The 10,411-nt window shown below is 34.8% G+C and overlaps 2 non-coding genes across 2 annotated transcripts; both read left to right on the forward strand.

Annotated features, from left to right (window-relative positions):
- Nucleotides 1-3,357: 3,357 nt before the first annotated feature.
- Nucleotides 3,358-3,430, forward strand: TRNAT-UGU. The gene has a single exon. It is a non-coding gene; the product is annotated as a tRNA-Thr (tRNA).
- Nucleotides 3,431-4,446: 1,016 nt separating this feature from the next.
- TRNAC-ACA lies at nt 4,447-4,531 on the forward strand. The gene is given in 2 exon segments: nt 4,447-4,483; nt 4,496-4,531. It is a non-coding gene; the product is annotated as a tRNA-Cys (tRNA).
- Nucleotides 4,532-10,411: the final 5,880 nt, after the last annotated feature.

Consider the following 10,411-nt stretch of genomic DNA (forward strand, 5'->3'; position numbering starts at 1 on the left):
GATTCTTGTTGATCAAATATCTCAAACACTTGTTTGAGATTCGAATCACTCCACAAGCAAGATTGATCGTGTCGAACTTGAATGATTCTACATGCAACCTAAACTACATAGAATTGCAAATAGCCATTGGCTAAAGAAGAGCACAAATGCTTCTTTTACTATATTTTCCAAGTCTACCTTACAAATACAACATACATGGCTTTATATAGCCTAAAAAATGAAACTGCTAAAGGTATTCCAAAAGTTGTAACATTCCTACTTTATGGCCATAATTAGCCATTATTTAAATGTAACCGAAATTAAATAACAAGTCTTAAAATACAATAACTCTAAATTACTCTAAATTGTAACCCACCCAAAATTTACAACAATCAAACTTCATTCTTCTTCAATGTAGCATGAATTGAAACATCTTTTTGATAATTTTGACAACCTTTTCTTCACATCTTCATTGAAGTATATTGTATGATTGATGTCTCTTGGTTCATATCAACCTTCCTATATTTCTGAATCCGATGGTTTGTAGTAGGATAATCGGAGACAGGATCATGCTTTTGGAATCAGCACCTTCCACTGTGCGCCTAATCCGATGGTTTTCGGTGTGTTTACCATCGGAGACTGCAACATGCTTGTGGAGTGGGGCAACAGCGGTATGACGTTTACTCTTTAGACATCTACTGTACTAGTGTCCAGCAGCCGTATATTTGGTGTTTGAGTATCGATGGGTCGGGGTCCAATTGTGTGTTTTTCTTCCACATAATAGTGCCTTGAGAAGCCTTACTCGCCCTGCAACAAAGCAGTTACGGAAGGAAATGCCACTAAGCCTTCTGTCTTGGCGCACAGTGGATATTAATAAGCTCCCACCTTATGAGTAGTCTAACCCTCTTTATCAGGCAGCTGGACAATAATTGGGCTCGGTTTCTAGTATCATTCAATATAGAATACGGTCCTGTCTCGGGCAATGCCACAGAGATTCTCCTCGCTAACCTAGCCTGATTCTAGAACTTCTCAACCCATGACCACTAATAAACCGAACATAATCAGGTTTGAAGAAGTCAAGCCATTCTACCGACAGGAAAGGTTGGGGTATGCTCGACCGAAGGAAAAGAAACGAGGTCTCATGATTTGTCTCAGGCGGACAGACTGCCCGAGCTAAAGAAAGAGTAGATTCTCCGAAAGAAAGACCTATTCTACATCCGGGACGAGAAGTACTAATGCCGAAGACTGTAACGTAATCTATCGTTGCCAATGTTCAGTCTCGAACTTTTCCCGTCTTGCTTCAGATGTTGTAGAGGCTGCCAGGAAGTAACTAGAAGAAGAAAGAGAAAACTTTCAGCTTAAGTAGTTTGAACCTTAAGAAGTGGTAAAGAAAAGGACAACAGCGAAATCTTCGGATTATGCAATTTTCTGTGTAATATACATTGCCTATTACCCACAATTCCTATTACCGGGAGACAGGAAAGAAAGAAAAAGAAAGAGGCTTTCCCCATATTATATATTTTATTATGAATTAGTACCCGCTCTTACAAGGAAAGCCTCTTTCTTTTTCTTTCTTTCATGTCTCCCGGTAATAGGAATTGTGGATAATAGGCAATGTATATTACACAGAAAATTGCATAATCCGCCACCACATCGATAGGCCACCACACCAAAAAGAGCGATGGGTAGCCACTCCAAAAGAGGATCCTCCAAATACCGATTGTACATGGGTCCAGCTGCCTTATAAAGAGGGTTCGACAGCACATAAGGTGGGAGATTATTATCTCTCAAAAGAGTAAACGTCATACCGCAGTTGCCCCACTCGCCCTGCATGATGCAGTCTCCGAAGGAAATACCACTAAGCCTTCGGATGTGGCGCACAGTGGAAGGTGCCCTACTCCACTGATCCTGTCTCAGATGTCAAGTAAACCACGACGAAAACCATCACATTAGAGTCGGCAAACAGTGGAAGGTGTAAGGAGTAAGGGATTCTTTGGAGCTTATTATATGTCAAAAGAGTAAACAAACGTCATACCGCAGNTCAGTACGTAATACGTTTATCTTTCATCTTTTCTGGAGTTTGGAAGGATTCATTCCTTTACTAACGCAACGTAGTCAACTCCATTTGTTAGAACAGCTTCCATTGAGTCTCTGCACCTACCCCTTTTTTTTGTTTTCGGAAAAAGGATTTGGCTCAGGATTGCCCATTTTTAATTCCAGGGTTTCTCTGAATTTGAAAGTTATCACTTAGTAGGTTTCCATACCAAGGCTCAATCTAATTAAGTCCGTAGCGTCTACCGATTTCGCCATATCCCCTCCCCCTCTTTTAAGATTAGTATCTCATTATGTTATGATGTCCTTCCCCTTTTTCTTTCATTTGTATTATGCTGGAACCACTGAAGTCATTAGAATACCGATTCCTCTATTGAAAAGTGTTTCCTCCTATTTTCTTTCTTGTCTATCTTCTTTCATCTCTATCGGAGACCCGTATTCGTATTTGGTCCGATCCAAAATGATTCTATCATTTCTGTATCTGCAATTCAATATAGATAGATATATAGACATATCTATTTGCCCCTCTTTCTATTATTTTTATAGTGCAATTTAGAATACTTAAACGGTCGATTCCTTTTTTCGTCTTAGCTTCCACCTTTCAGAATGAAAACAGAGAAATGCTTCATTATCATCTGAATTGCATTTAGCATTTAGTTGGTTGGATTGCACCTTTTCATTTTTCTTTATTTATTCTTACCCTTAGGGCAGATCCTCTATAACATAACTAAAAATAACTTGATTATTCGATAAATTATTTAATTATAGAATTATAATTAATATTATATTAATAGAATAGCCATTAACCAATTATTCCATAACCCATTATATAATATATATATATATAATATAAAAATAAATATAAGAAATTTCAATATCACTATATAAAAAGAGAAAATCAAAATTATGTAATGAAATATTGTAATATTTCCATTTCATTTAAATAGATAGACATTCAAATAGCATAGTAAAAAAAAAAAATAAAGAAAAGAGTAAAGAACTAAAAAACCTAAAATCAAAATAACAAAAAATAAGAAAAATAATAAGAATTTCCAATGTCATTTGAATTCAAAAATAAAAATTGACAATTTAATTGAGATTAACACATTAATTATTGATACACACCCCATTTGATAAATAGATCAAAATTTTCTATCGCTCTATTCTATTAATAATTATATTAATTATTATATTCTATAATAGAACAATTCCAATATTCAATATTTATTTGAAATTGAATTAGATTCTATATTCATATTAATTGGGAATAGCTAAGATCCCAGTAATTTAGTAAATTACTATGCATGTAACATTTCCGTTATGTGAGCCCGCTTAGCTCAGAGGTTAGAGCATCGCATTTGTAATGCGATGGTCATCGGTTCGATTCCGATAGCCGGCTTTTCTCTATTTATTTGATTTTTGACATAATTATTAAATCAAATAAATAGAGAAACGACTTCTTCCCCTTTTTCAAAGGTCACCGATCTACCATGTCGTAGGAACTTCCTATTATGAATAAAAATGGAGAGGTTCTATTTCTGTAGAACAAATCAAGAAAGGAACTCTTACTTTTGTGTATCATATACAGATACAATAGGATCCGTATATTGATCAAAGTCATCTAATTAGTCTTTGTTTTGTCGTACAATACTTTACTGGATTTCGCTTCAGTTATCATATTTATCATATTTATCATTTAATTTTAATTTAGGTTTATGAAATTTAAATAAAATAAGGAGTCTTTATGTCGCGTTACAGAGGGCCTCGTTTCAAAAAAATACGCCGTCTGGGGGCTTTACCGGGACTAACTAGTAAAAGGCCCAAAACCGGAAACGATCTTAAAAACCAATCGCGTTCCGGTAAAAAATCTCAATATCGTATTCGTTTAGAAGAAAAACAAAAATTGCGTTTTCATTATGGTCTTACAGAACGACAATTACTTAAATACGTTCGTATCGCCGGAAAAGCCAAAGGATCAACGGGTCAAGTTTTACTACAATTACTTGAAATGCGTTTGGATAACATCCTTTTTCGATTGGGTATGGTTTCGACTATTCCTCAAGCCCGCCAATTAGTTAATCATAGACATATTTTAGTTAATGGTTCTATAGTGGATATAGCAAGTTATCGTTGCAAACCCCGAGATATTATTACAGCAAAGGATGAAAAAAAATCGAGAGCACTGATTCAAAATTATCTTGATTCATCCCCGCTTCAGGAATTGCCAAAACATTTGACTCTTCAGCCATTGTAATATAAAGGATTAGTCAATCAAATAATAGATAGTAAATGGGTCAGTTTGAAAATAAATGAATTGCTNAAATTGAATTAGATTCTATATTCATATTAATTGGGAATAGCTAAGATCCCAGTAATTTAGTAAATTACTATGCATGTAACATTTCCGTTATGTGAGCCCGCTTAGCTCAGAGGTTAGAGCATCGCATTACAAATGCGATGGCAAATGCGATGGTCATCGGTTCGATTCCGATAGCCGGCTTTTCTCTATTTATTTGATTTTTGACATAATTATTAAATCAAATAAATAGAGAAACGACTTCTTCCCCTTTTTCAAAGGTCACCGATCTACCATGTCGTAGGAACTTCCTATTATGAATAAAAATGGAGAGGTTCTATTTCTGTAGAACAAATCAAGAAAGGAACTCTTACTTTTGTGTATCATATACAGATACAATAGGATCCGTATATTGATCAAAGTCATCTAATTAGTCTTTGTTTTGTCGTACAATACTTTACTGGATTTCGCTTCAGTTATCATATTTATCATATTTATCATTTAATTTTAATTTAGGTTTATGAAATTTAAATAAAATAAGGAGTCTTTATGTCGCGTTACAGAGGGCCTCGTTTCAAAAAAATACGCCGTCTGGGGGCTTTACCGGGACTAACTAGTAAAAGGCCCAAAACCGGAAACGATCTTAAAAACCAATCGCGTTCCGGTAAAAAATCTCAATATCGTATTCGTTTAGAAGAAAAACAAAAATTGCGTTTTCATTATGGTCTTACAGAACGACAATTACTTAAATACGTTCGTATCGCCGGAAAAGCCAAAGGATCAACGGGTCAAGTTTTACTACAATTACTTGAAATGCGTTTGGATAACATCCTTTTTCGATTGGGTATGGCTTCGACTATTCCTCAAGCCCGCCAATTAGTTAATCATAGACATATTTTAGTTAATGGTTCTATAGTGGATATAGCAAGTTATCGTTGCAAACCCCGAGATATTATTACAGCAAAGGATGAAAAAAAATCGAGAGCACTGATTCAAAATTATCTTGATTCATCCCCGCTTCAGGAATTGCCAAAACATTTGACTCTTCAGCCATTGCAATATAAAGGATTAGTCAATCAAATAATAGATAGTAAATGGGTCAGTTTGAAAATAAATGAATTGCTCGTTGTAGAATATTATTCTCGTCAGACTTAAACCTAACTAAAAAACAAAGGTTCAGACAATTTCGTCCTCCCCTTCGCCGAAGTCTAAGTAAAGAGACCGAAGGAAAGTAAGGTTTTGATCCGGAAATTTCGTCCTCCCCTTCGCCGAAGTCTAAGTAAAGAGACCGAAGGAAAGTAAGGTTTTGATCCGGAAATTTTTCTATCATTCATGTATCATTGATCGGTAGGGGGATTTTCATCTCTTGTCCATTCTTTCCCGTCTTTTCGTTTCCGTACCATAAAAATTCGAAATAGAAAATCTATATCCAAGAAAAACCATTGGAATAATAGTATCCATTGTTATTTGATACATTGTGGTCAGTAACATTGTTGAATTAGTACGGAAAGAGAGGGATTCGAACCCTCGGTATTTGATACATTGTGGTCAGTAACATTGTTGAATTAGTACGGAAAGAGAGGGATTCGAACCCTCGGTAAACAAAAGCCTACATAGCAGTTCCAATGCTACGCCTTCAACCACTCAGCCATCTCTCCTACCGAATGATTATGGCCCAGAAACCGAGTTAATAGGGAGTCATTCATATTCAATTTTTTTTTTTTTTTTTGATAGGCACGTCCAACCAATTCTAACTATAAAAAGAATTTTTTTTAACTATGTTTAATGGATACTTTTAGCTCATGATTCTATTTAGTTTTTTAAACTATGATTCCTTTTTTTATAAAAATTCGACTTTTACAGTTTTCGATTTTTCACCAACAACTCTTTATCCCATACAGAAATCGAGTCAAAATTTATGAATCATAGAATAATTAGTCGATTCTTTTTGCTCTTTGGATGGATCATAATTCAATCAAAAAAAAATTCTAGAATTACCCCAATCTCTAAGATAAATAAAATTCTTTTTTTCTTCAACTTTGCTGAAATCAGCAATAATTCTCTTCCTTCTGATCCTACTACATTTGGATGAAATTTCATGGGATTGAAATATTTCTTATGTTTTATTGATTCCTGTGAAATCAAAAAGAAACAATTTGAATATCGAGTGGGATTTTTTAATGAATCCGTTTTTATGTTATTTCGTACTATGCAATTCCTTTGTTTGTGGGATCATTTTCTCACGAGAGGTAATTAAAAGAAATTAAAAAATGGGGTTGTTACCGATGCCTAGATCTGGGATAAATGGAAATTTTATCGATAAGACCTTTTCAATTGTAGCCAATATCTTGTTACGAATAATTCCAACAACTTCCGGGGAAAAAGAGGCATTCACCTATTACAGAGATGGTGCGATTTGATTTTTTTTTTTTTTTTCTTTACCGCTCTCTGTCTTAGTTGACACAGTATTCGGGATAGAAAGAAAACAATAATTGAAATAAATCTACGCTTCTTGGAGGTGCAATTTTCAAATAAAAAAATTCCTTCTGTCGTGTATCCCCGATTAATGTAACCTCAGATGCTTTAATTGTCGATTCTAGTATCGAGCGAAAGGTGTAACCTATGGATTAAGTCGACCCTACTCAACTAGTAAAAATATTCACTAGTAAAAATAGGTAGCAGAGGGGAAGAAGCACTACACCTAGGAATCAACAACAAGAAAACTTTGTTATAAACTATCCCTTTTCCTTATCGGGATCGGAACTTAGAAAAATGGTTGGGACAACAAACATCCATCTCGTTTGTATTTTGGATACCTGTATAACCATCGAAGACTGTTGAAGTGACTAATTCCTGGAAATTTAGAGGCGTTGAGGACAAAGAAATTGTTAGAGTTACCATTTTTATTTTTATCTAGTAACAACATGCTTGATGTTAAGAAAAGATCTTTTACAGGAAGGTTGGCTAGAGATTTTTTGTAAAAACGCTAGTCCCATCAGTTCATAATGAGAGTATTTCAATCTTTTTTGATTTCATGTATTATTCTCATCTCATTATGCGCATCACATAAAGGGGGAGCCGTATGAGATGAAAATCTCACGTACGGTTCTGGAACGGAGATTCTTTGAATGGAATAACGAACGACCGTAACGGATGTCGGCTCAATCCGAAGGAAATTATGCGGAAGCTCTACAGAATTATTATGAAGCTATGCGACTAGAAATCGATCCCTATGATCGAAGTTATATACTCTATAACATAGGTCTTATCCACACAAGGAACGGAGAACATACGAAAGCTTTGGAATATTATTTTCGGGCACTAGAACGAAACCCGTTCTTACCACAAGCTTTTAATAATATGGCTGTGATCTGTCATTACGTGCGACTATCTCCACTATAGAAAGAAAAAAAAGAGCAAATTCGATAATAAATACTAAAAAAAAATAGGCTTTCTACATATGTATTGTCCAAACTAACGATTTGTATCAGCCTGTAGCAAAGAAAGAAACTTCATAGAAGTAGAAATATGAAGAAATAGGTATGCCTAGATACTTTATTCTATGGATAAAGGATCTAATTGATAGAAGAAGCACCGTAAAGATCAATTAGTCAGGTTTTTGGCCGATACAATAAAAACTGCTTACTTATATCATGATATAAGATCAAAATGAAGGAATCCACTTATGTAATAGGGTGGATACCCTCCGATATTGAGCAGCGGTGTAGCATCAGATCCCAAAGACAGTAAGTCTTTTCTTTCTTATGAAAGAAANAAAAAATAAAAGAGCAAATTCGATAATAAATACTAAAAAAAAATAGGCTTTCTACATATGTATTGTCCAAACTAACGATTTGTATCAGCTGTAGCAAAGAAAGAAACTTCATAGAAGTAGAAATATGAAGAAATAGGTATGCCTAGATATTTTATTCTATGGATAAAGAATCTAATTGATAGAAGAAGCACCGTAAAGATCAATTAGTCAGGTTTTTGGCCGATACAATAAAAATTGCTTACTTATATCATGATATAAGATCAAAATGAAGGAATCCACTTATGTAATAGGGTGGATACCCTCCGATATTGAGCAGCGGTGTAGCATCAGATCCCAAAGACAGTAAGTCTTTTCTTTCTTATGAAAGAAAGTCTTTTTCAAGGATTCTATATCAATTTATAGATGAAACCGAGATAGTTATCTTTCAGAAAATTGTAACGATAGTGGAATGCCTATGCTTTATTCTTCTGAAGGTGGGAGAAAAGATAAAACTTATTTAATTATTCAGCAAAATTAAAGTTTGAAACTTATATAATTAACCTCTTTTGCTTAACTCGAGAAAAAAAAATGGGCTAGATCTATGAGAAATTTCATTCAATTAGATTAGATATGGTAAATTTTAAAAAATATGGGACAGCAAAAGAATTGACTGTTGAGCCGTATGAGGTAGGAAACTCTCAAGTACGGTTCTAAGGGAAGGAATTTACCTGCCTATTCCGACCGGGGAGAATAGGCCATTCGACAGGGAGATTCTGAAATTGCGGAGGCTTGGTTCAATCAAGCCACTGAGTATTGGAAACAAGCTATAGCACTTACTCCGGTAATTATATTGAAGCACAAAATTGGTTGAAGATCACAAGGCGTTTCAAATAAGAAAACTCTGTTTTTTTTTTCTTTATTTTAATTATTAACTGCTATTATTAAACTTTTATTTTGAGAAATATTTTTAAATATGAATGAATTTTTCATATTTTGTATAAATATATAGCTATTCTATTATATTTAACTAGTATTATTAGTTAGAAATTTTTCTATTTGTTATAATTGTTTGTTGTCCGCATCAGTCAAATCAACTAAAAGGGATCATTTCTCAGGGAAGAACCAATCAAGGAATTTGATTATATCCCTTCTAATCAATTTTTTTTTGGTATTTTGTAAGGGTAAAGATACAGAGATACATTAGAGAATATATTTTATAAAAATAAAATTATATTTATATAAAAAAATATGTTCTATGTAAGACATAAAGTAGTTCCATTTAGGAACTTCTAATGGAGATATGTGAATCCATTAGGTTCTACAAAAAAATTGTTTTTTCGTCAATTCAAAACCCGGAAAAAGGTTTTATAAGATTAAAAAAGGTCCGTTGAGCGCCTCTTAGCTATGTCATAATAGATCCGAACACTTGCCCGGATCAACTTCCAGATCATAATTGCTCTAGTGAATAACTAAAAAAAAAAATAGATGGGAGATAGCAGAGAAAGAAACTAAGTATAAAAATCTCTCATAGGTTCACTAATTACTTAACTATTGGCGGGTCTCTTTGTATGTGTTGTCCGGAAAGAGGAGGACTCAATGATTATTCGTTCGCCGGAACCAGAAGTCAAAATTTTGGTAGATAGGGATCCCGTAAAAACTTCTTTCGAGGAATGGGCCAGACCGGGTCATTTCTCGAGAACAATAGCTAAGGGTCCTGATACTACCACTTGGATTTGGAACCTTCATGCTGATGCTCACGATTTCGATAGCCATACTAGTGATTTGGAGGAGATCTCTCGAAAAGTATTTAGTGCCCATTTCGGCCAACTCTCCATCATCTTTCTTTGGCTGAGTGGGATGTATTTCCACGGTGCTCGTTTTTCCAATTATGAAGCATGGCTAGGCGATCCTACTCACATTGGCCCTAGTGCCCAGGTGGTTTGGTTTTTCCAATTATGAAGCATGGCTAGGCGATCCTACTCACATTGGCCCTAGTGCCCAGGTGGTTTGGCCAATAGTGGGCCAAGAAATATTGAATGGTGATGTAGGCGGGGGTTTTCGAGGAATACAAATAACCTCTGGTTTTTTTCAGATGTGGCGAGCATCTGGAATAACTAGTGAATTTTCGAGGAATACAAATAACCTCTGGTTTTTTTCAGATGTGGCGAGCATCTGGAATAACTAGTGAATTTTCGAGGAATACAAATAACCTCTGGTTTTTTTCAGATGTGGCGAGCATCTGGAATAACTAGTGAATTACAACTTTATTGTACCGCACTCTGGTTTTTTTCAGATGTGGCGAGCATCTGGAATAACTAGTGAATTACAAC

The sequence above is a fragment of the Cucurbita moschata genome, unplaced genomic scaffold (assembly GCF_002738365.1).
Source record: "Cucurbita moschata cultivar Rifu unplaced genomic scaffold, Cmos_1.0 Cmo_Scf00067, whole genome shotgun sequence".
NCBI lineage: Eukaryota > Viridiplantae > Streptophyta > Magnoliopsida > Cucurbitales > Cucurbitaceae > Cucurbita > Cucurbita moschata.